We start from the raw sequence: 25633 nt of genomic DNA on the forward strand, positions 1-25633 counted from the left end.
CTGGCAGATGGTTCTTAGAAAATGTTATTTATTACTAGGACTACAACTACCAGTAAAGCACCCTGTGTAATATCTAGAACTTTAAACATGCTTAGCTTCCTTTCTATGCCTTCCTAGTAATGACATCTCCCTCCTCACAGCCAAAGGTGCCTGGATACCTTCTATCTCATTAGTAAGTGTTTTACTCTAAATAGTTGCATCATCCACAGGCGGTTTTGCCCTCCTGCTAGCCCTGGAATTTATCTCAACAGGTCTATACGATGAAGCCAAGTATCCACCTAGCAAGCTAGTGGCCCTGCTTTTCAGCAAAGAAAAACCTCTCCAATCAGCCCTTGCCTAGGACCCCAGACGATTCCTACCATTATTTGTTTCCTACTATTATTTGTTTCCAAGCATTTAGTTGATTCACAACGTGCATTAAAGAACCAAATAGATCCCTAGAGTACAAAGATAGCCATTGACCCTGGCATCCTTCTTCCTGCATCCAGCTGCTCTTTAGGCTCCACAAGTTCCAGAATGCCAAAACATTGCTCCTGACATATCACACCTGCTTCCAGGACATGTCTCACCCCACACCAGCCTGGCTACGGCCACGGGCCATGTTTCATGATTCTACACTGCCCAGATGAACTCTTGTTGCTTGACTGGCTTTTATGGATGTAGCAAAGTACATTTGGTCTTGTTTTAATAACATCCCAATAAAAGAGCTGGGAAATTAGATGCTAGGAATGACATTTAAATCCTCCACTTCCCTTTGCTGCAATAATGGCTTTCTTGATTATAAAGGAGATAAATTTTATTAAATTATATGAAGTTTTTCCATTCGAAAGCAATTAAAAAATGCTTTCAGTTCAGAATTACAAAACTATTTGCTTCAGATTCAAGGTTGACGTTTTTATTGGCAATTTGAGTTATAACATGCTCAGCTCTGTGCCCATTCATTGATCCCTGATACTTCTGCCAACTCTTTATGGCTTTATGTGAAAGTACAGTGTTTAAGCCTCCTCTAAATTCATGAGCTGCCCCTGCTTCTGAAAAGTGCTCTCTCAGTGTCTCAACAACCCACAACCAGGGCTGATGTTTATTTAAAAACATCTGTTCCATCCTTTGTGGTATAACATACCAAAGTAGCCTGACATTTTAAATACTTTTTCTTTATACTTTGTGTCAAATAGCGAGAGAACGTAACTGCTTTTGTGATGAAAAACTGTTCAGGGCAATTACAAGATGATACAGTAAGTGGACTAAATGGTACCAAAAGTAATCAAAGGAAAACACTGGGATTAGCTCCACTTTTATGGAGATTTCTAGCTCCCCAAATATCTTCATGATTATGTTTTGTGTCTTAGTGCTTCCTAACTGATAATGAGAATAGTCCTTTGTTAATTTAATTTTTTAGGATAAGAAAGTGAATTATTACTGTTAAAGTTTTTGACAAAACCACTATCTCTACGTCACTGATTGCTAGGTCCACCTGGCAGCCAGGGGTGGCCAGGAATTCTTTTAGTGCTACTGACCACTGATTCATTGAAATCACTTTTCATCACCATCTTTACTTGCCAGTGTTATATTTAGTGTAGAAGTGGATCAACAACATAAGGGAATGCAGCCTTTTGTTAAACTTAAAGTGCATACAAATCACTTTACCAGAATATTGCCCACACCCTGATCAACCTACTTTAACGATAAGACAGCTGTTTCTAGAAAAACAGGTGCTTCTAATATTTGAAAAGACAGTTTCTATAAATAAACTAAACACATCTTCAACAAGATACACATACACATACAGTAAAAAAACTGTTTTCTGTTATAGACTGGGCAAAAGTAAACTTTAGCCTCTATTGATAACCGATTCTAAATATCTTTAATTAGTAGAAAACGATAGGACTGAAGGTACTTGAACATTTCCTTAGACAAGATATCTGAAGCAAAGGAGACATTTAAAGGAGGTGAAAGTCAAAAAGGGTTAAATTTTCTGAGGAGAAATTTGACAACTACAATACATCCAACATAGAAGAAAGCACAGGTCTGTTTCCTAAGTAGAAGGAAGAACAGTTTCTCTCTGTTATTGAAAATCGGTTTCTGCAGTCACTGAACCACAGGATGTCAGTGCCAGAGAGAAGTCTTAGAACATTACAGCAGCAAGAGGCACTGCCCTGCCCTGGCCAGTCTTAAGCTCTACCCTTTTCAATTATAGTTTTCAGTAGGAAAACCTCCTAACTACCCCAGCCCCAGCCCCCGCCCCACCATTCATTCCACACACCTGGGATTCTGCTCTCCCAGATCATCGATCATGGGTTAGCACAAAAGCTCATAACCATATTCAAATGAATTCTCTAACAGCAGCCAAAAATACAGGGCCTTAGGATATGCAGAAAGTAGATGCAACAGGGAAATGTTATTTGTGACCTTTTAATATTGTGGTTCACTTTAGTCTATAAATCTCCTTTCTCATCGTACCAGCCTACCTTGTGAGCACATGGGCCTTTGATTGCCCTCTTTATTAGCTTAGCAAATGGAGTGATGTGTGAGTTTCTGTCACAGTGCTGACTCTGTTACAAAGTGCAAAGGGAATTCCCACCCACCATGGACCAGGAGGCGCCCTAATGCCAAAATCCATCTGTTTTATGGACAGTCAACAGAAATGTTTTATCAAAAAGCACACATATAAATCTCTACTGCTGTCACTTTCTATTGGAACCTTCCACATTATATAACATGTCAAATCCTTTGCCATCTTAAAATCAGAAACAAAAGAGACAACCCAGACTCCTCCCTTGACCCACACACCCTCTTGCCACCACCAGATTTCTAGCCTTCTCTTTATAACACCATTAGGAAGAAATAGTCATGATCCTGATCCCATCTTCTCTCCTCCCATTTTTTCTTGATCTACTCCAATCAGGCTGTCGTTTCCACAATCAGCCAAAACAGCCACTTTCAATTGTCACCAACAAACACCTTGTTGATGCTTGCTTACTGGCTGCTTTTATTATCCAGTCTCTTTGTATCCCTCCTGTCACCTTCCAACTTTTAAATACTAAAGCATGTGAAAGCTCAGTCTTAAGACCTCATCCTTTTTCTTTCTACTCTGTCTTGCTTGGTGCTGACATCCAGATCCACAGACTTAGACACCATCTACATGCTGTTGACTCCTGAAGTACACCTCCAGTCCAGATGCCAGAGAACACTAGTCTCCAACAGTTTTCTTAACATTCTTATCTGAATTCTAATAGAAGTTCCAAACTTAACCTGCCAATTTCCTACAACCAGTTTCTCCTACAGCATTCCCCATGTTAGGAAATAAAAATTCCATTCTTCAAGTTGTGGCAGCTCACTCTCACCCCTGTAAAATTAGAGTCAGCCTTGACTCCTTTCTTTCTTTCGTACTTCATGTCCAATCTATCAGCAAATTACCTTGACTCTACCACTGAAGTATTTCTAAAAACAAAGCACTTTTTGCCACCCTAGTTCAACCAACCATCATCGTACACCCAGGTTTTTTCCAATGCTCCTAACTGAATGTGCTTACACACTTGATCCCAAATGTATACTTTTCACAAAGCAATCAAAGAGATCCTGTAAAATATATATGTAAATTATATCCTTAAATTATTATACAGTCAAATTGACTCCTTTTTTGCTGTTGAATGTCAATATCTTGATACTCCTATGATCAAATTTCTCTAACGACTTCCTGAAGGCCCTCAAAGCCCTGTGTGAGCTAGATTCCAATTACATCTCTCCACTTCCCAACTTCCTCACCTACCTCCTTTGCTCTGCCCTGGAACACTGTGGGCTTGCTATTTCTTAAAACTCAAATCACTCTCTCACTTTTGCCTCTCTTCTGCCTGCAATGCTTACCTTGTGAATATATGCCTCACTTAATATTTCACTCCGTCCAGGTTATCTACTCAAATGGCATCTTATCAGGAAAGTTTCATGTGACCATCCTATCTAAAAAAAGGACCCCAGCTCTATGCCTTGCACTGTACTGTACTTTCTTTCACAACATTTATCACACCCCCTAGCTCACTACTTCTATTACCCGTTTATTCATTTGTATATTTATTATCCATCTCTCCTTACCAGTATGCAAATTTAATGAGGGAGAACAATTGTTGTTCACTGTTACATCCCATTGTCTACAACAGTATGATTCATGTAGTAGTACTCAAATACATATGAAATCACTGAATCAATAAATCAATGAATTTTAGGCTTAGAAAAGACCACAGAAAACATCACATTAAATTGAGTTTATCACACATCTCTTACCCAGTACAATTTGTCAGACATTCCTCTAGGCACTAGGGAAGCAATAACATACAGGTCATTTACAGGACACTTTATTTTGCAAAGCTAAAAATTAGGCATGCCTTTTGATGTACAAATTTTGGAAGACATTTAAGTAAGGATAATGGAAAATTTCTATATGCTAGAGGAAATCTTAACTAATTACAATTTCCTATGTCCATGCACACATACATAGATACACACATAGGCTTCTCTCATAGGAGAAACAGAAGGTATCTGAACGGGCAAGCTGCAATCACATATAACAACAATAAGGAGTAAGGAGGGGTTCCAGGAAAGTTTCTATATGCTTATTGGTTAACTCTTCAGGAGGGAAAGGAGATTTGCAGCAAAGTAAGCAAAGGTTACTGTATTAGTTCATTCTCACGCTGCTATGAAGAAACACCTGAGACTTAGTAATTTATAAAGAAAATAGGTTTAATTGACTCACAGTTCCATAAAGCTAAGGAGACCTCAAGAAATTTGCAATCATGGTGGAAAGGGAAGCAAGCACATCCTTCTTTATATGGCAGCAGCAAGGAGAAGTGCAGAGCAAAAGGGGGAAAAGCCCCTTATAAAACCATCAGATCTCGTGAGAACTCACTCACTATCATGAGAACAGCATGAGGGAACTGCCCCCGTGATTAAATTACCTCCCACTGGGTCCCTCCCATGACACGTGAGGATTATGGGAACTAAAATTCAAGATGAGAATTGGGTGGAGACACAGTCAAAGCATATCAGTTACTATGCATGGTAGACAATCATTTTCTGGTATAAGGAAATCTGCGATAAATATTTATTTTAAAGAAATCTATTTTCTTTTAAACACAATGGGTGATTCAGATTATCCTCTGAATGACACTATATACCACTCCCATTCACAATCCTATAAAAGACTACATTTGTGCTTGTGCAAGCTCTAGGAAAACAGGACCAAATTGGACAACATACATCTTTTTAAGGGCATTAAATCTTATATAACCTCATGTATGAACACATAAACACACCTAATTTCTACTATCTTTCTTTGCATTTTCACAAGAATTCTCTTCTAGATTGCTGCTGTACTCCAAGTACTGATGCAACAAAATGAGATAATATACATCATATGTTTTCATCAGTGGCACTAATGAAACTTCCACTAAAGAGAGGTAAAATGTGACCATGTCAAGATTTTACAAGCAAGAACACTGTATTTGAGACCTATTAAAGACATTATCGTATTTTTTAAAGTCTTTATCCAAACTTTTAAATTCCCTTAGTTTTGGCTGCGTACAGTCTAGGACTCAAATTTGGATTGGAAAACTACCTGCCATCTGAATTTCAGCAACATTTTTAGCCTCTTTTCCTTTCTTCTCGTAACTGGACATTGCCCATCCCTCATAAACCACAAGCTCATTATAAGAATAAAGTAAAATAACATTGGTAAAGTGGCTAGTATAGTGCTAAGTATATAGTACCTGCTGAATACACAGGTGTTCTCTCTTTCCCTTTCTTATACGAAACCTGCACTGCAATTCAGTATCAACCTCATTAAGTCAGTCTCATTAAAAGTGGAATAGATGATGTATTACTTGCTCTCTAGTGAGGAAATAATTTTGTGTGTGTGTACTTGAGTATTCAATTCTCTAAACTTGATTATGCATCTACGCAATCATATTTAGACTTTAGTTTTGTTGTAAAATGTTATGAATTTGTTCCCTCTCACTGGATACCCTTTCAGACTGAATAGTCCCTACAACCAGAACTTGGCATATAGAAGAATTGGCCAGTTTTATAATCCAAATACTTTTTTTATGATTTGAGAAAGGGACAGAGAAGAAATTTAATTCAGCCTTTAGACAAGGCCATCTACCAATCTATCACTTCATCCAGCCAGCCTCATCCTGTATCAGGCACTCTTCTTATGAACCCCTGATCTCAACACCTGACTTCAATCCCACTAGGGACCACCCCTTCCCCATCTCAGTCCTTATCACACCGACTGGGGATCTACACCCAACTCACTTGACCTCGTAAAGGGAAACACAGAGTGGTCCACGTATTTTTTCCACTGTTTATTTCCCACAATGTACCACAGTGAGATTCCAGAAAGGGAAAACTGCTTTGTCTGGGATACAGCGTCTGGCCCCAAGAAACACATATGTAAATAAACATACATTTTCATTTCCATCTATCAGTCTCATAAATAGTATTTAAAAAGTGTCAGGTATCCAGTTTTTCTAATCAGCAGTCAATGAGACACTTTGCAAATGCAATAGTATCCTAATGTTAAGAACCATATGTAATTCAAATCATTTTCATAAAATTAACTTTATTAAAAAGGCAAATTGGAAAGAATGGGAAAGAAAATTCTATTCTTAATATTGTTAATTTTCCCTTCTCTTTATAAATTTAAACAATTAAAATTAAAACATTCAATCTCCAAGATACAGATTGATTTTTAAATAAATGACAGTTTATTAACTTTGCAAGTCTTTGCAATAAAAAAACTGCAGAACTTTCCTGTAGAAGCTTCAGCCTTAAGGTTGAAACACAGCTGCGGATTTTGGACGAATCCAGACTCTTTTCTAACACATTTCTGGTCAACAGAAAGTAAGAACATCAAATTTTAGCTTGGCAGCTCGGGAAAATGGTGACAAACTAGAGCCATTTATCAGAGGGGTTTTGTTGATGTGACAAAAACAACAAAGAGATGTCTATTGAAAAAATAAAATGCATGAACACTTACTATGTGCTATGTACTGTTAAACAATGTAATGTCTAGCTATCAATTATTTTGATCACAGAATAATGCATATGGATGCTATCATTTGTCATCGTTAAAACATTTCAGATTTTGTTGTTGTTGTTGTCTGTTTGTTTGTTTGTTTGTTTTCCCAAGATGGCAGATGGAGGCATTGTTAGCAAGCCTCGTCTACTTGGAAAGACACAGTAGTGTGTAGTGTGTAGAGATTCACAATGTTAGCTTTTTTCCAAGAAGAATCATGGGGACTTAACAGAAAAACTAAGAAGAAACCATAGACCCTTTGAAACAAATGGCAGGCAGCATACTTCACTGTGAACCAGATAGAAAACTGTGAGTCTTCGGAGTGTGAGAAGGGGAGAGAGCCTCTGTGACGCTCCCACAGGGGAGCCAGGCAATCCAGGTTAGGTAGAAAGGCCTTAACGCTACCTAGCACTGCAGATGATTTAGTGAGTAGCAGGGAGTATATAAGAAGGAACAGCATTGGGACATGCTTTGTGTGCACTCCCAGACTCCAGCAGGGATGGAGGGAAGCCATTCCTGATCCTACCTCATAGATGACCTCTCAGAAGTCTGCCACCTAACTCAGGCAGCAGTCGAAGGTCGAGAGAAGCTTCCAACTGAGATTTGTGATATAGTCTTGAGTGGGGATGCGTCCTGTTGGCCAGAACTGAAGGGCAAGTGGGAAGTGGCTATAGTCACGCACATAGGAGCTGGACGCCCCTAATTCATGGGCAGACCAGGAGGGGCGTGGCCTGAAAGCCACAGTTTCTGCCTTCATCTGGAATGCTTATGGCCTGGGATAGTTTTGAGTTCTGGGTACAGGCTGTCTGGAACCCAGCTATCTGCTGCTAGCAGAACACTATGGGTGTGAGACCTGCCTTGACAAGTGTGTAGGAGCTGAATGGAGCATACTTCCACCTGCTACACACCACTCCCTGTGAGGATTATTTTGTATATCTAAGGCAGCTGCATTTCTCTCTAGAACATTAACCCAGCAGCCAGAGAACTGCCCTGTTAACACCACTGGGGCTGCTGCTTGCACACATATGTGGGGAGCCAGAGTATGGCTTGCCTGACCCAGCTCCCACCTGGCTTTGCCCCTCCACCACCCCTGGCAGCATAATATAATGGACAGGGATGTTTGGGAGCTCCATGGCCCCTGCCATTGCCTGAGACACCACAGTACCTCCCCTAGGTAACATAAAGCAAGCATAAATTCCACTGCTACCACTGCAGACAGTGCTCCTTTGCAGGCTCCACCTCCTTGCTCGAAGCCACCCAGCAGAGCCCATTACAGCATCTTCAGGCACAATAGCATAGCATTTAGGAAGAAAAAAAATTTTGCATGACCTCAGGTATTGCCATTGCCTGTGTCACCCTGCCTAACCAGGAGGTCTTTAGTTTGTCCATGAACCTAGTTCATTACTACTACAGCTGCAGTTTGAGAAAGCCAACACATTAAGGCTGCCAGTAATCAAGAAAACCTCCGAGTATATATACATCATTCCTCACCCTCCCCAAGTGAGAAGTGGTGCTTGTACCTGCTTCTGGGAGACTAGAAGACAGGTCACCTCACCGAGTCCCTTGCAGACATTCCCCAGCACCAGCCTAGAGTATGGCATCCCCAGTGGGCAGCTAGACCCGGAGTAGCAACAGGATTCACAGTAGTTTGGCCTCATGGACTGCTACTCCCAGAAAAAGGAGGAATGCATCACATTAAGGGAGCACTGCATGGAACTGAAGAAACCAGACTGTAGGTCTTCAGTCTCTGAACTTTCCTCTTGTGGGAAGTTTCTTTCAGCCGAAGCCAAGGTGCAGTGCTGGACTCAATGGGGAAAGTCTGCAATTCTACCCCAACGTTCAGGCAGCACCAGTGCTCATGAAGGGTCTTAGAGAAGGAAACTTCTTCTTCCCCTCACCTACCACTGCAGACAGAGTTGGGGCTTCTCCCACAGGAGTTCAGCATGGATGCATCTGTAGATAGCCTTTCTAGAACACTTCAGGGTGACTGCATTCCCAGAGGAGGAGTGTCCTCTAGGTTCAAGGTCACACAATCCCTATCTACGTGGAAATCAGCATTTCTGTAGATGAAAAGAGGTGCCTGTTGGACTGAATAGCTGGAACACCAACTCAGGAGTGTGACTGGTGATTGCTTTCCTGCTGGTCTGGAAAGAGAGTTATGGGGGCTCCCTCACCTCCCCCTGAAAAGAACAATGCATTTTACTGAGAGCTTCCCCAATTGCCTCTGTCAAGGCTGAGACCTCTGTCCACCTCTGCCCATCACTGGAGTATTGCACTTACCCACCTGTTTTAGCCACAGTCAGTTTTTACCTGTGGGCACCCCCTACAAGCCTAAATTTTGAACTGTTCAACCCAGCAAGTAAGATACCATAGGAAAAAATGTTTAAAATGCACTCCACTAGGGAAGAAGATAAGCTTTATTAGACCTCTGCCATTCCAGCCCCACAGGAGACAGTCAACCTGCTCACATATCCAGCACATAGCTACTACAACCAACATCTGAGAAAGCCATCATACAAAGATTCTCTATAACCAAGAACTCATACAGTACAAATAAAAACACTCAAAGCCAACCTTAGGTGAGAACAAACTATAAACATTAAAGTCACATTCTCAAGGAGAAAAAATAAAAATTTAAACCCAGTTGAATAAAAAACAAATCCAATTATAATTAGAAGAAATAATGTATCCAAATGAGAAGGAACCAGAAAAACAATTCTGGCAATATGAAAAAAATGAAGATCTATTACACCCCCAAAAGATCACACTAGCTCTCCAGCAGTAGACTCAAGCCAAGATAAAAGCTTTGAAACACTAGATAAAGAATTCAAAAGACTGATTATTACATTATTCAAGGAGATACAAGACAAAGGTGAAAAACAACATAAAGAAGTTTGTTAAAAATTGGGACTCTGAATGAAAAGTTTTCTAAACAGATGACATTTTAAAGAAAAATCAATCAAAATTTCTGGAAATGAAAGACACATTTAGCGAAATTTTTTTTAAAATGCAGTGAAAGTTTAAACAATGGACTAAACCAAGTAGAAGAAAGGATTTCAGAGCTCAAAGGAAAGGCTTTTGAATTAACTCAATCAAGCAAAAATCAAGAAAAAATAATTAAAAGAAATTAACAAAGCATCCAAGTAATATGGGATTATGTTAAACTGCCAAACATAAGAATTATAGTTGTTCTTGAGAGAAGAAAAACCCAGGTGTTTGGACAACCTATTTAAGTGAATAATTGAGGAAAAATTCTCTGGTATTGATAGAGATTTAGACATGAAAACACAAGAAGCTCAAATAACTTGTGGGAGACTTATTGCAAAAAGGATGTCACCAAGGCACATAGTCATCAGGCTATCTAAAATCAATCTGGAGGGACGAATTCTAAGAGCAATGGGATAAATGCATCAGATAACTGACAAAGGAAAAACCTAACAGCAGACTAACAGCAGATTTCTCAGCAGAAACCTTCCAGCCATAAGGGATTTGGGTCACATCTTTAGTCTCTTTAAACAGAATAACTGTCAGTCAAGAATTTTGTCTCCAGAAAAACTAAGTTTCATAAATTAAGGAGAAAAATGTCTTTCCCAGATTAGCAAATACTGAAGGAATTTGTCAATACTTGACCAGTCCTACAAGAAATACTGAAAGGACTTCTAAATCTTGAAACAAAAGGCTGACATACACCAGAATAGAAATTCCTAAAAGCATAAAATTCAGAGGGCTTCTAAAACAATAACACAATGATGAAAACAAAGTCACTAGGTAACAATTGACGATGACTGGAACAGTATCTCACATCTCAATATTAACATTGAATGTTAAATGCTCCACTTAAAAGATACAGATTTGCAGAATGGATTAAACAAACCACAAATCAAATATCTACTGTCTTTAGAAGACACACTTGACATCTAAGGATTCTTATAGACTTCAGGTAAAGGGGTAGAAAAAGATAGTTCACAGAAATGGAAACCCAAAGTGAGCAAGAACAGCTACTCTTATATCAGATAAAACACACTTTAAAGCAACAACAGTAAAACAAAACAAAGATGAACATTTTATAATGATAAAAGGATCAATTTAACAAGCGGTTGTAACAATCCTAAATATGTATGCACCTAACTCCAGAGCTCCCAGATTTATAAAGCAATTACCACCAGATCTAGGAAAAGAAATAAGCAGCAACACAATAATGGTGGGAGACATCAACACTCTACTGACAGCACTAGACAGATCATTGAGGCAGAAAGACAACAAACACTGGACTTATATTGCACTCTAGAACAAATACATTTAAAAAAATCAAAATAATATCACATATCTTCTCAGACCACAGTGGAATACAACTAGAAATAAATTTGAAAAAGAACCTTCAAAACTGTACAAATTCATGGAAATTGAATGATAAGCTCCTGAATGATTTCTTGGTTAACAATGAAATTAATAATATGAATGATAACAGTGACAAAATTTATCAAAACCTCTGGATACAGCCAAAGCACTGCTAAAAGGAAAGTTTATAGCACTAAATGTCTCCATTAAAAAAGTCTAAAAGATTACAAATTGACAACCTAAAGTCACACCTCAAGGAATTAGAGGAATAAGAACAAACCAAACCCAAAGGTAGTAAAAGAAAAGAAATAACGAAGATCAGAGCAGAACCAAAGGAAATTGAAATAAAAAACAAAACAAAACAAAATCAATGAAACAAAAAGGTGGTTATCTGAAAAGATAAACAAAACTATCTATGTTAACCAGGAAATTAAGACAGAAGATTCAAATAAGCTCAATTAAAAATTAAAATGGAGACATTATAACTGACACCACAGAAATACAAAAGAGAATTTGAGACTACTATAAACACCACACCTCTCTGCACACTAACTAGAAAATCTAGAGAAAACAGATAACCCTTGGAAATACATATCCCCCTTAACTTGAATCAGAAATAAATAGAAATACTTAACAGACCAATAACAAGCAGTGAGATTGACTCAGGAATTTAAAAAATTAAAAAAGTCTGACAACAACAACAAAAAAAGCCCAGGGCCAGATTGATTCACAGTCAAATTCTTCCAGACAGTCAAAGAGGAATTGGTACTAATTCTACTAAAACTATTTTAAAAGATGGAGAAGGAGGGAATCCTTCCTAACTCATTCTATGAGGCCAGTATCACCATGATACAAAAGCCAGAAAAGAACATAACAAAAAAAGAAAATTACACACCAGTATCTCTTATGAATATATATACAAAAATTCTCAACAAAATAATAGCAAACTGAATTCAACAGCACAACAAAAAAATTGAGCATTACAAACTGGGTTTTATTCCATAGATGATTCAACATACACAGGTCAATAAATGTGATTCATTACATAAACAGAATTTAAAACAAAAAACATATGATCATCTCAATAGATGAGGAAAAGTCTTTGATAAAATCTGGCATTCCTCTATGATACAAACCCTCAACAAACTGGGCATAGAAGAAACATACCTAAAAATAATAAAAGCCATACATGACACACCCACAGCCAACATCATGCTGAATGGAGAAAAGTTGAAAGCATTCTCCCTGAGAACTGGGAGAAGATCCTTGAAGAAGACAAGGATCCCCACTTTCACCACTTCTATTCAACATAGTACTGGAAGTCCTAGCCAGAACAATCAGGCAAGAAAAAAAAAAAAAAAAAAAAATGGCATCCAAATTGGAAAAGAAAAAAGTCAAACTATTGCTGTCTGCCAATAATATGATCTTATACCTAGAAAACCCTAAAGACTCCTCCAAAAGAGTCCTAGATCTGATTAATGAATTCAGCAAAGCCTCAGATAACAAAACCAAAGTATACAAGTCAGTAGCACTGCTATACACCAACAATGCCCAAGCTAACCATCAAATTAAAAACGAAGTCCTTTTTATAATAGCTAAAAAAACAATAATAATACTTAGGAATATACTTATCCAAAGAAGCCAAAGCTCTCTACAAAAACAACTACAAAAAACTGCTGAAAGAAGTCATAAATGACACAAACAGATGGAAATATATTCCATGTTTATGGGTTGGAAGAATCAATTTCATAAAAATGACTATACCACCCAAAGCAATCTATGGATTCAATGCAATTCCTATGAAAATACCAACATCATTTTTTATACTACTCAAAGCAATTTACAGATTCAATGCAATTCCTATGAAAAAACCAACATCATTAACAATTAAGACTGCCATTTCTAATTTCTAAAAAGAAAAAATAATCTTTTTTGACTTATAGGGAACCAAAAAAGAGCCCAAATAGCCAAAGCAATACTAAGCTAAAAGAACAAATCTGGAGACACCACATCACCCAACTTCAAATTATGCTACAAGGCTATAATAACCCAAACAACATGGTAATGGTATAAAAGTAGAGATATAGATCAATGGAACAGTACAGAGAATCTAGAAATAAATTCAAATACAATTGATCTTTGACAAAGCATACAAAAACATCAATTGGAGAAAGTACATCCTATTCAATTAATGGTTCTGGGAAGTTTGGATAGCTACATGTAGAAGAATGGAACTGGACCTCTATCTCTCACCATATACAAAAGTTAACGCAAAATGGATTCAATACTTAAATCTAAGACGTTAAACCATATAAATTCTGGAATGAAACCTAAGTAAAACTTCTGGACATTGGCCTAAGGAGATAATTTATGACTAAGATCCCAAAAGCAAATGCTAACAAAAACAAAAATAAATAAGTGGGACCTTATTAGGCTAAAAAGCTGCACAGCAAAAGAAATAATCTTTGGAATAAACAGACAACCTGGGCTGGGCATGGTGGCTCACGCCTGTAATCACAGAACTCTGGGAGGCCAAGGCAGGTGGATCATGAGGTCAGGAGATGAAGACCATCCTGGCTAACATGGTGAAACCCCGTCTCTACTAAAAATACAAAAAAAATAGCTGAGCCGGTGGCACACACCTGTAGTCACAGCTAGCTACTCAGGAGGCCAAGGGAAGAAAATGGCTTGAACCCAGGAGGTGGAGGTTGCAGTAGGCCGAGATCATGCCACTGCACTCCAGCCTGTGTAACAGAGAGAGACACTGTCTCAAAAACAAACAAGCAAACAGAAAAAAAAAAAAAAAAAGACAACCTACAGAATGGGAGAAAATACTTGGAAATTATGCTACTGACAAAGGACTAATATCCAGAATCTACAAGGAACTCAAACAAGTCAGCAAGAAAACAACAAATAATCGCATTAAAAAATGAGCAAAAGACATGAATAGATATACAATGGCTAATAAACATTTTTAAAAATGCTCAACATCTCTAATCATCAGGGAAATGCAAACTAAAGCAACAATGATATACCACCTTACCCCAGTCAGAATGACCATTATTAACAAGTCAAAAACAATAGATGTTGGTATGGTTGTGGTGAAAAAGGAATGCTTACACACTGATGGTGAGAATGTAAATTAGGACAACTCCTATGGAAAACAATATGGAAATTTCTAAAAAAATCTAAAAGCAAATCTACCATTTGATCCAGCAAGCACACTACTAAGTAGTTACTCCAAAGAAAAGAAGTCACTAAATAAAAAAGACAGCTACACGCATATGTTTATCACAGCATAATTCACAATTGCAAAGATAAAGGATCAACCAAAATGCTCTTTAACTGATGAATGGATAAAGAAAATGTAGTATTCCATACCATGGAATACTACCTAGCCATTAAAAGAATGAAATAATGTCTCTTGTAGCAACTGGAATGGAACTGGAGACCGTTATTCTAAGTGAAGTAACCCAAAAATCAAAAACCAAATACTGCATGTTCTTCCTCATAAGTGGGCACTAAGCTATGGGTACATAAGCCATACAGAGTGGTATAATGCACATTGGAGACTCAAAAGGGAGGTGGGTGGATGGAGAGTAAGGGATAAAAAACGACCTGGTCAGTATAGTGTACACTATTTGGATGATGGGTACACTAAAACCTTATACTTTGCCACTATACAATTCATCCAGTTAACAAAAGCTGCTGTACAGCTATTGAAATAAAAACATTTTTTAAAAACCACTTCTGAGTTTACAAAGGACTTTCACAACCTACTAGTTCATTTCAGACTCTATAGTATGTATTATGAAATACTTCTTGATTATCTTGATTCAAAAGACAAAAGATACTCCCAGATGTGCCTTACATCGAGCTTTCCAAAGGTCCTTTTAAAGCTCTGAAGTGTCTTAGGAGGAAGATAACGTGCAATGTGTGAAAACATGATCAGAACAAAGCAGTTATTCTTTATAATAGTTGTATCTGAAAATGATAAGAAAGAGTTGAGTGAAAGCCAGTAAAACCAAATCACTGATCCAGATACAAGAGACATTTCAACCACACTTTTAGATTAAGTTAGCAATATTTTTTCCTCATGCTTAAATCAATAGGTATATAAGCTTCCAGGCTATTAAAGATATCAGTTGGATTAATAAGTTTGTCCAAGAGAATCTGACCTCAGCACACTGAGAAAGAAAATTTGCTCAAATGGACACCATATTTGGATTCTACCCTCGAACAGGCACGTGTTCCACTCAGTGGGAATCGCGTGGGTGTTAGTGAGGGGAGAACTGTCCTGGAATAGTTATAAATACTTTTGCAAATGAGCAAACAATTTCATGAAGTGTTTGATTTCTACTAACAACTACAGCAGCCAGAAAATTCCTCACTATACTTTATTTTTACTTTGTTGAATAGATAGGTGTCAAATAGAATATCTTTTACAATTTACTGAAAATGTTTTTATTTTCTTAGTAAGTTGGTTCAACTAGCAGTAAATATGATTTAAAAAAATAAGTGGTGAATAAATTAGACATTGATTATTTACAAGAAAAAATTACCTTTCCTATATTTTATTTTTGCACATAAAGATTCGACTATTAACTAGATACATAAGTGATTTATTTACTTTGGTAACGAGCCAGGCAGAAATATTTAAATTCTACTCTTGGAAGTAAGAATTATCTAATCATTCACAAGCTCTTATAATAAAGCATTTATCATAAGCCATTAATCCTTTAGGACTTATTTTCCATCCCATCGTTTCACTAGCACCTTGCTTTGAACACAGTCAAGTTTGGCTGCAATTTTTCCTTTTATCATATATCATAGTTACAGGCTGGGATGCACCAAAGCTGGATTCCAAAAACCCTGCACTTTGCTTGAACTTTGCACGTAGAAAATCTACTAGTGATTCCAGGGCTGAGACTCATTCAGGCTCGAGGCCTGAGATCGTACTTTGATCATGGAGTACCAAAAGTTTAGGGTTAGAAGATGACAGGAAAAAAATATCTAGTTGCAACATTAGCTCACAGAGGTTTAAAAGTATGTTCTAAATTCACAGGATACTTATATTAGCCAGTTCTCATGCTGCTAATAAAGACATACCTGGGACTGGGTAATTTACAAAAAAAAAAAAAAGAGGATTAATGGACTCATGGTTCCACATGGCTGGGGAAGCCTCACAATCATGGCAGAAGGCAAAGGAGGAGAAAGGCACCTCTTACATGGTGGCAGGCAAGAGAGATTGTGCAGGGGAACTCTCATTTATAAGAACATCAGATTTCATGAGACTTATTCACTACCACAAGAACAGTATAGGGGAAACTGTTCCCATGATTCAATTCAATCAACCTGGCCCCGCCCTTGACATGTGGGGATTATTACAATTCAAGGTGAGATTTGGGTGGGGACATAGCCAAACCATATCAGTACTATTCTGGTAGTCTTATGTACAGGGGGCTAAGTGAGGTGACCCTGAATACACTCCTCTTATCCACAACTCCCACCCCAGGCTGTTCACCTCTACTTTGCACTGTGAAGGCCTAGTAACCCTTTCTTGAAATACCTAACTCACTGCAAGTAAAGTTTCTTGAATGTTTCTTGGGCCTAAATGATGCCAACACATATCTGCAGTTTCCTATTTGATACCAAACTACCTTTGCTCAAAAATTACTTAGACTGAAACAATACAATATAAAAACAGATCTGCATCAAATAAGGCTTTTAATTGCTCAAACTTACAGTCGATTTTGCACTAACAGAGGTAAGGAGAAAGGACAAGATGATTGCACTAAAAGTGGTAAGGAGAAAGGACAAGATGATTGCACTAAAAGTAAGGAGCTGTGCTTTTAAATCAAATCTTCTGTCATTTAATAAAATTATTCCTACTCTGTCTCACAGTGATGTTACAAAACTGAAGTTAGTGTTCAAGGAAACATTTTGTAAACTACAAAGCAGCAGGCATATATGGTATTATTTTAATAATTTATGGCAATAATCTTAAAGTTACAATTTATGCTATGTTAGATCTATGTTAGCAAAATAGTTACAATTTATGCTACCCTAGATCTATGCTAGCAACTAGAGAAACAATCTAATCATAGAGCACATAGGCCAAATACAACCCCCCAAAATGCAAACTATAGCAATTTTACAGACGAGAAAACAGGTTCACAAGAGATCAAGTTATTTGACCAATGCCACACAACCACCAAATGGCAAGAGATGAAATTTAAGCTGCAATCTGCTTGCAAAAGAATCATTCATTCTTGGGTCTACACTAATGTGATGCACTGCTTCTAGAGCTCAAATTCTCAAAGAGGCTAATGGGCCTGTCTCCATGGATATGCTAGCCCAGTATTGTAACAGAAAAGAAATCAAATAGAGTGAGCTATTGCAGAAGCATAGAAGAAAATAAAATGAAATAAATATATACAGAGTTGACCCCTGAACAAAATGGATTTCAACCATTCAGGTATACTCTAAGTGGATTTTTTTCAATAAAAGTTACACAGAGTGTACTTGCCCCTCATGACTCCGCTTCCATCTCCTCCACCTCTTCTTTTGCCACCCTTGAGACAAGAAGATCAACCCCTCCTCTTCCTTCTCCTTCTCAATTACTCAACATGATGACAGCAAGGATGAAAACCTTCATGATGCTACACCTCCACTTAATGAATAGTAAGTATATTTGCTCTTCCTTATAACTATCATAATAAGATTCTTTCCTCTAACTCACTTTATTGTAAGAATATAGTATATAATATATGTAACATACAATATACATATTAATCAACTGTTTATGTTATTAATAAGGCATCCAGTCAAGAGTAGGGTGCTATTAGTTAATATTTTAAGGAGTCAAAAGTTATATGTGGATTTTTGACAACTTGGTACAGAGGGGTCAGTGTTCCTAACCCTGGAGTTATTCAGGGATCAAGTGTATACCCACGTAGATTTTCCTTATGGAGTATACACATTTGAGGAAATGTTATATATGAGAATTAGATAAGCTAGGAGATGCCATCAATAACACCATATTTCTTTTATTTTTTCAATTTAGAAGATGCAGTTGGATCTTTTTGTTTTCTTTTTAAAAATTATTATTATTTTATAATTGACAAATTATAATTACATACATTTTTAGGGTACAATGTGATGTTATCATAATTGTATACAGCATTGTGCACTTCAAAATAGTTTGTTGTTTTTAAAACTAAACACAGCTTAAAACTGATTGTCAAAAGCAACTTCTTAGTAGTTACTCAGAGTGATGTTTATGAGAGAGTTTTCCTTGCTTACTCATCTGTGAATATAGCTCATCTACAAGGTATCTATCTGTTCATCATAAGTCATCTCTAGGTAGTCATTTGCATTGATACCATCACATATAATCAGATTTAAGCTTACATTTATAACACCAATTGTTGTTTAAAATATTTGAAGGTTAGGCCGGGCCCAGTGGCTCAGGCCTGTAATCCAAGGACTTTGGGAGGCTGAGGCGGGTGGATCACGAGGTCAGTATATTGAGACCATCCTGGCTAACATGGTGAAACCCCGCCTCTACTAAAAATACAAAAAAGAATTAGCCGGTCTTACCTAGGTTTTCTTCTAAGGTATTAATGGCTTTAGGTCTAACATTTAAGTCTCTAATCCATTGTGAATTAATTTTCGTATAAGGAGCAAGGAAAGGATCCAGTTTCAGCTTTCTACTTATGGCTAGCCAATTTTCCCAGCACCGTTTATTAAATAGGGAATCCTTTCCCCATTTCTTGTTTTTCTCAGGTTTGTCAAAGATCAGATGGCTGTAGATGTGCGGTATTATTTCTGAGGGCTCTGTTCTGTTCCATTGGTCTATATCTCTGTTTTGGTAACAGTACCATGATGTTTTGGTTATTGTAGCCTTGTAGTATAGTATGAAGTCAGGTAGCGTGATGCCTCCAGCTCTGTTCTTTTGGCTTAGGATTGTCTTGGCAATGCGGGGTCTTTTTTGGTTCCATATGAACTTTAAAGCAGTTTTTTCCAATTCTGTGAAGAAAGTCATTGGTGGCTTGATGGGGATGGCATTGAATCTATAAATTACCTTGGGCAGTACAGCCATTTTCACAATACTGATTCTTCCTATCCATGAGCATGGTATGTTCCTCCATTTGTTTGTGTCCTCTTTTATTTCACTGAGCAGTGGTTTGTAGTTCTCCTTGAAGAGGTCCTTTATATCCCTTGTAAGCTGGATTCCTAGGTATTTTATTCTCTTTGAAGCTATTGTGAATGGGAATTCATTTATGATTTGGTTCTCTGTCTGTTACTGGTGTATAAGAATGCTTGTGATTTTTGCACATTGATTTTGTATCCTGAGACTTTGCTGAAGTTGTTTATCAGCTTAAGGAGATTTTGGGCTGAGACAATGGGGTTTTCTAAATATACAATCATGTCATCTGCAAACAGGTAATACCATTCAGGATGTAGGCATGGGCAAGGACTTCATGTCTAAAACACCAAAAGCAATGGCAACAAAAGCCAAAATTGACAAATGGGATCTAATTAAACTGAAGAGCTTCTGCACAGCAATAGAAACTACCATCAGAGTGAACAGGCAACCTATAGAATGGGAGAAAATTTTTGCAATCTACTCATCTGACAGAGGAATAATGTCCTGAACCTATAAAGAACTCAATCCAATTTACAAGAAAAAAACAAACAACCCCATCAAAAAGTGGGCAAAGGATATGAACAGACACTTCTCAAAAGAAGACATTCATACATCCAACAGACACATGAAAAAATGCTCATCATCACTCGCCATCAGAGAAATGCAAATCAAAACCACAATGAGATACCATCTCACACCAGTTAGAATGGCAATCATTAAAAAGTCAGGAAACAACAGGTGCTGGAGAAGATGTGGAGAAATAGGAACACTTTTACACTGTTGGTGGGACTGTAAACTAGTTCAACCATTGTGGAAAACAGTGTGGCGATTCCTCAAGGATCTAGAACTAGAAATACATTTGACCCAGCCATCCCATTACTGGGGATATACCCAAAGGATTATAAGGCATGCTACTATAAAGACACATGCACACGTATGTTTATTGCAGCACTATTCACAATAGCAAAGACTTGGAATCAACCCAAATGTCCATCAGTGACAGATTGGATTAAGAAAATGTGGCACATATACACCATGGAATACTATGCAGCCATAAAAAAGGATGAGTTCGTGTCCTTTGTAGGGACACGGATGCAGCTGGAAACCATCATTTTCAGCAAACTATCGCAAGAACAGAAAACCAAATATCACATGTTCTCACTCATAGGTGGGAACTGAACAATGAGATCACCTGAACACAGGAAGGAGAATACCACAGACCGGGTCCTATTGTGGGGAGGGGAGAGGGGGGAGGGATAGCATTAGGAGATATACCTAATGTAAATGATGAGTTAATGGGTGCAGCACACCAACATGGCACATGTATACATATGTAACAAACCTGCACGTTGTGCACATGTACCCTAGAACTTAAAGTATAATAAAATAAATAAATAAATACATTTTAAAAAGTAAAAAAAAAAAAAAAAAAAAAAATAGCCAGTTGTGGTGGCAGGCACCTGTAGTCCCAGCTACTTGGGAGGCTGAGGCAGGAGAATAGTGTGAACACGGGAGGTGGAGCTTGCAAGTCAGTCAAGATCGTGCCACTGCACTCCAGCCTGGGCGACAGAGCAGGACTCTTTCTTAAACAAACAAACAAACAAACAAACAAAAACCACACATTGATGATTATACTATAAAGCAACACTGAAAGAGAAGTATTTTTTGTTTGCTTAAAATGTAAGCAGATTGTTTGTCACATGTCAGACAATTCAATGAATGTCAGTAAAATTCTATAGTTTTCAAAATTAGCTAAGCTTTCTCATGCTGGAAAGACAGTGGGGACAGAGCAGTAGTTTAGGACCAAGACAGGATGACAGACAGGTAAACAAACTAACTCCCAAGCTCTTCTACACCCTCCCAGACAAAAAGTACTGTCTTTCAAGCATCAGAAATTTGTCAGCAATGTTCTGGGTTCTCTCAAAAGAGACTACTGGACTTCCTGGAGGAGGTAATTCAATTGATGCAAAAATTTAAAAAAGAAAAAGAAAAAAAAAAAAAGAAAAAGGTAACTTGGTCTCCTATGACAAACCTCAAATTTTACTGCCAGTAGTAAAGGTGCTGTGTCAAGATAACAAGCAGGAGTTAAGAAAGGAGAATGTCACTCTATAATCCCTAGTGGCCAAATTGATTCAGAAGAAGTTTAGATTGCATATTGGCAGGATTCACCTCAAATATTGATGATGCGCCTAAAGAGGAAATTAATAGTTATTATATGGATTAGAGTATATTAGTGGTTAAAGATATAATAAAAATAGCATATTTAAGCCATACCGCGCCATGTTATCATCAAATCTGGTGGTCAAGTTATCATTGTTGATGTCTTAGATTTGATGATGTATGATTAAAACTATAAAAGTGAATCATTATTGAGCACTTACCAGGCATTGTATTACGTTTTGAAATTTGTATTATCTCCTTTAATCTCACACTATATAACAGGTATATTATTTTCATTTTGCAGGCAACAGAACTGAGATTCAGACACAGATAAAATCCATTTTCACCACTCTGCTGTTAAACGATTAAGCCAAAATGTTAGCCCAGGCCTCTCTGATGACTGGGTCCTTCCTCAATGACCACACTGCATGAATGAACCTGTTACTGCAAGAGCACATCCGTCATCTGTCTAAAGAAGTTCCAAAAGTAAGAAAACATCTGCCCTTCTAGAGGTCATAAATGATCCTTTAAACACTGGAAAGGCTGAACTTTGGTGAGCTCTTCATTTCTAAGTACTATTTCATTTCTAAGTACTGTTTGCTGCACCTTTGATTAAATCCCTCTCTACAGACCGTGTGTTAAAAGGACATCCAAGACCTTCCTGTATATTTTTTCAGACACTCTAAGAGAGAATCTTGCTAAATGAAATGTGATATGCCCAAAGAAGCATCTCATGCCTTTTGACAGGGGCTTCTTAGGCACATGGGTTCTATCATTTTTGTTATCTATAACTCTTCTCTCCCAGAAGTACTGATAACATAAAGTAGACAATAAAACAATTAAAGTAGAACTATTTTTCAGCTACCTCTCATCAGCAGCAGGTCATCCAGTTCTAACCTGGCTAGACTGTACCATCTCACACTTCAATCTCAGCTTATCTGTAAAGTGGGGAGAGCCACACTTTCATCCCTTCAATTACTTTAATAAATTGGTCATTTAATAATATCAAAACCAGACATGTTCAAATGTCTGCATTCCCTGACACATTACAGATGTTCGTACTTCTGATTTCTGAGGGAAAGTGGCAATACAAAAAGCATCAGATTCCCATTTTTTTCTCCCTAGAGTAAGCTGCCTCTGCATGTTACACATGTGTCATGCGCTTCTACACTCGCACCACATATGTATTTACACATACACACATATCTACACCACATCCTCTCTGTGTATGATCCCATGCCACCCTTCCCCTAACTGACGGAGAGATGAGGTTGGTTGGAGTGGCAGCCCTGGTCTTTGTTATCTCAGATTCTCTTGCCTGATTTCTTCAACAGGAAGCAAAGTTTTCAAATAATGCATTGTACGAGTTAATCGACAATGTCTAATTCCCAGGTCACCTAGCTAAAGATCTTACATGTCAGCAGACATTGTAGGCATTCCATTCATTCAGCAAATATTTTTTGAAGCATTCCTGGGTCCAAAACCCAGTGTAACTATCAACAACAGAAAGAATGAAAAAAAAGAAAAGAAAGAAAAAAAACAACACGCTATTTCCACTCAGCACAATAGGAGTCTGCTTACTCCTGACAGCTTCACTTTTTCTAACCCACAGAGACAGAGGAGAAAAGCCAGAGGGAAGGCTGAATGCAACAATTTTATTATTTTTAAACTTATTACTTCCCAAACCAATACTTACTTTTATAAGCAATCTTCTTTTATATAAACACACACACACACACACACACACACAACGTAGCTGTTAAATCACAATTTCTAGACAACACTCTAAATGCCAGTGCAAACAACTGACTGTGGACTTCTTATCATTCTGAAATCTTTCATATATTTTGGGAGGGTCCAATACATAGCTTACAGATCCAAACTTTTTAAGACCAAGAGTTTGTATTATACTTATCAGTTATTGATATATAAGACACAGTTAGACGTTTTTATGAGTTTGCATCATTCTCATTGTTGTGTGTATGTTTAGTCAGTTCACCCCAGTACTTTAAATTCTGTCTGGCTTTACATGGTTAGGAGGAATTATTAATGAGGAAATATCACTCATATTTTGATTTTAGTAATTAAATTGTTACATTCAGAGGAAATCAGGGTTTGGCTTTTTCAATGCTGAGGTGACCCCAGGTTTAACGAGAGTTCATACCTGCATGTATATTGACAGCACTCGGGGGACAGGAAATGACACAGGGTATTCTCCCAATCTCCCAGGATGAGAATCTGGGAGTTGGCAGCATGGACTGCTCTCTTCCACAGGGAGATGTTTAAGAGCCCTGTGTGATCATCCAAAGATGCCTCTGAATCTATGTGTCCAAACTCTTTAGAACCCCGTGGAGAAAGCCCAGCTTCCATTCACCCTCTCAGAAGCACCTAGGAAAGAGAATGGTACATTTCAGTCTCTGTTCTATAGAGGATATCACAGTACCAAAAAAGAAAAAAAGAAAAGAAAGAAGAAAGGAAGGAAGGGAGGAAGGAAGGAAACTGTAACATGAAGTCATAAGTAAAGCAAAACCTGAAGCCTGAAGCCTTGGAAACATATCCACATGCCTGAGCTGACAGGGCTCCGAAAACATGCAGAAAAGAAAAATCACTTTCAGCACATGTCTCCTGTGCTCTTGGACCTTAGAATCTAGTGGAATATACACATATGAATCATGGCAAGTATAATAAGTGTTTCCAAGGGGAAATATAAAATGAAGAAACTGAGGTCCCAGAATGGTCAAGAAACTGCCTCAATCCATCGAGTGTTTTGGTGGCAGAACCAGGAGCAGATTCCAGTTTCTGGCCCTACAGTCTACTGCTCTATCTGTCATGCCTACTCCAACTTTGTGTTGCTTGGTTTTATGGTTTTATTGTGTAAGAGCCAAAACCAATATGAATCCCAAACTTTAGGATCCACATTTATTATTGGTTTGCTGACATTAACCCAAAGCCTTGATTTCTTCCTAGAATTTCACCTTAAAATTCTATTTTCACCACATGACAGATCATAGTCATGGATGTCCTAGATGTATATTAGTGATGGAATAATTTTTCTTTCAAAACTAACTTGTATCATTAAATATCCTTTTGTCACTTTTTTTTTTTAAAAAAAGATGCATAAGCTCTGAATTTCATTTTTTCTTTTTTTTTTTTCTACCTGTAAATTTTCACCACAGCATCCAAACCCTGCCAGGATTGATGAACCAGATGTCCCTCTGTGGATGTGTCATCTCACACTAGGCCAAGCTCAGTGATCCACTCATTTCAACCTGCTTCCTGCTTCCCCCACCTCTCATGTCCTTTTAAGAGTCCATGCATTGCTCGGTGGCTCTTTTTGCCTGGATTTTATTACTGAGGAATAGCTCCTCAATTTTCAAGACTCAGCATATATGTCACCTGTAAATTTCCCCTCTTGCCCCTTTGTAGCCTCATTCTTCCAAATAAAGACTTCTAAGAAAGCAATGACAAAAATTATCTTTTACTTGTTTGTGTACATGTTTGTTTTTCACATGAGACTGTGAGTCCCCTGATGGCAAGATATATATCCAATTTACTTCTGTAAACTCAGGATTGAGCATAATAATTTTTGCTTGCTCAATACATAATAAATAAATGCTGTTAGGTAAGTAAATGATTGACCTAGGGTATTGCTGTTTTTATACCAGTATTACTGTATTTCGGACAGCCAAGCCTAAACTAAAAATCTCCTGTTGGGTGCAAAAAGAAAGAAGGAAATTGAGAGACAGAAAGAAATTGAAACAAAACTTTAGCCTGTCCAAACTCAATTCTATCTAGTCAACAGGATTAGACCTCTGTAAGAGATCTCAAAAAGTACATAAAGCAGCAACCCGGAAGGAAACTTGGTAAAAGATGAACAAAAACTTCCTCCAAGATTGGCAGAAGAGAGCAAATGT

At 37.7% G+C, this 25633-nt stretch overlaps 1 long non-coding RNA gene across 1 annotated transcript in view; it reads left to right on the plus strand.

Moving 5' to 3' along the window:
- The window catches only part of LOC144333910 (uncharacterized), a 35195-nt gene extending 12845 nt beyond the window's left edge, over window positions 1–22350 (plus strand). The window contains exon 3 of the long non-coding RNA XR_013403049.1: window positions 22024–22350. This is a non-coding gene — a long non-coding RNA (uncharacterized LOC144333910). The remainder of the gene's footprint in view (window positions 1–22023) is intronic.
- Window positions 22351–25633: the final 3283 nt, after the last annotated feature.

The sequence above is a fragment of the Macaca mulatta genome, chromosome 13, assembly GCF_049350105.2.
Source record: "Macaca mulatta isolate MMU2019108-1 chromosome 13, T2T-MMU8v2.0, whole genome shotgun sequence".
Lineage (NCBI taxonomy): Eukaryota > Metazoa > Chordata > Mammalia > Primates > Cercopithecidae > Macaca > Macaca mulatta.